The sequence below is a fragment of the Limulus polyphemus genome, unplaced genomic scaffold, assembly GCF_000517525.1.
Source record: "Limulus polyphemus unplaced genomic scaffold, Limulus_polyphemus-2.1.2 Scaffold97707, whole genome shotgun sequence".
In the NCBI taxonomy this organism is placed as follows: domain Eukaryota; kingdom Metazoa; phylum Arthropoda; class Merostomata; order Xiphosura; family Limulidae; genus Limulus; species Limulus polyphemus.
This window is the reverse complement of record NW_013763303.1, coordinates 1-1,569: the sequence shown is the minus strand read 5'-3', so window position 1 is coordinate 1,569 and position 1,569 is coordinate 1. Positions and strand designations below refer to the sequence as shown.

The 1,569-nt window shown below is 36.3% G+C and overlaps 1 long non-coding RNA gene across 1 annotated transcript; it reads right to left on the bottom strand.

Moving 5' to 3' along the window:
* Positions 1–442: 442 nt before the first annotated feature.
* On the bottom strand, positions 443–882 carry LOC111084710. The gene is made up of 2 exons (XR_002609686.1): positions 844–882; positions 443–798 (listed from the first exon to the last, which is right to left on the bottom strand). It is a non-coding gene; the product is annotated as an uncharacterized LOC111084710 (long non-coding RNA).
* Between the last annotated feature and the right edge of the window lie 687 nt (positions 883–1,569).

Genomic DNA, 1,569 nt, shown 5'->3' with positions numbered 1-1,569 from the left:
AAGTTTGGTTTCTCTTCTCCGATGATTCAAATTGCATCAGTTTTTTCTGTGCCGTACAAACATTTGATTTTTAAGCATGCTCATGTTATACTACATAGGCTCAAGAAGATCTAAGGTAATATCAATAAGATTTACAGAATCATCTGTAATAATATAATAATAATATAAAAATGTTAAGATTTTGTTGTTGTGAGACACTTGGAGAAACTATTCAACATGTAGGTGCTTTAAACATATCAGCATTTAAAAGACACTCTCATTCTCATAACTGTCCAAATGATTGAGATAGAGCAAAGTTTTGATGCATTACGAGTGAAAAGATGACCGTTCTTTGTACAGATGTCTTCAGCTATTTTGACATCATGTATGACAACATTTTTAACTTACAAATTGTTGTATTATTTACACTTAATCTGGAGTACTGATTATAAGGAAGCTAGTCTACTGCATGTAAAACATTTTAATCATAGTTATTTACACTAATGGATAAATGTAACATCATATATTATACAAATATAAACTATATAGATGTCAGGTTCACTTAAATTAATCCTATTTGTATTAGCACAGATGAACAAGAGAAAAGTGGAACAATTTGTGGAAACTGTTTAAAGATTCATGAAATTGGGATGTTATGCATCATACTAATCAGAGTAACAACTTGTCTGTACAGGTCTCATAATCAGAGTAACAACTTGTTTCTACAGGTCTCACTAATCAAAGTAACACCTTGTCTGTACAGGTCTCATAATCAGAGTAACAACTTGTTTCTACAGGTCTCACTAATCAGAGTAACACCTTGTCTGTATAGGTCTCCAAGGCCTTCACTAACCAGAGTAACACCTTGTCTGTACAAGTCTCATAATCAGAGTAACATCTTGTATGTACAGATCTCACTAATCAGAGTAACACCTCTGGTTTATACTACTAGAGATTAGTGGAGAAAGACACTCCTACATATCCCAGCACAGTAGCACACTGATATCTACTGAATGGGCAAGGGCTGTCCTAGTCCAACCATAGTTTATATGGCAGCTTGTGCCAGTGATGCCTATACCCAGATTTAGTTTTAGAAGAGAGAAAAAAGTGTCATTGTCTGTGAAATGTTGTGTTACTATAAAGGGAAGTGCCCTTACTTTACCATGCAATAATGTAAATTTGAACTAACAGCTCAACAAGTCCAAGATAGGCAACACAAGCAGTTAAGGCTACCACAACAGCCCAAGTTGAGCATGGCCACCAAAGTAAGGGAGTGGCAGTCGGCCGAGCTCTGTCACAGCTGGGTGGAGCTTGGTATGTGCCTGTAATGGTCAAAGGGCAACAGATTGAGTTCCTGATATACACAGGAGCAACCAAAAACTGATAGTTTGTTAGCTAGTTTGTTGAATTTTGTGCAAAGCTTTTTGAGGGTTATCTGCACTAGATGTCACTAATATAGAAGTGATAGACTGTAGGGAATGCCACTAGTCAACGCTACTCATCCAAAATGCTTGGGCTACTCTTTTACTGAAGAAAAGTCGGATTGATCATCACATTATAATGCCCCACACTACTAAAAGGATGAGTATG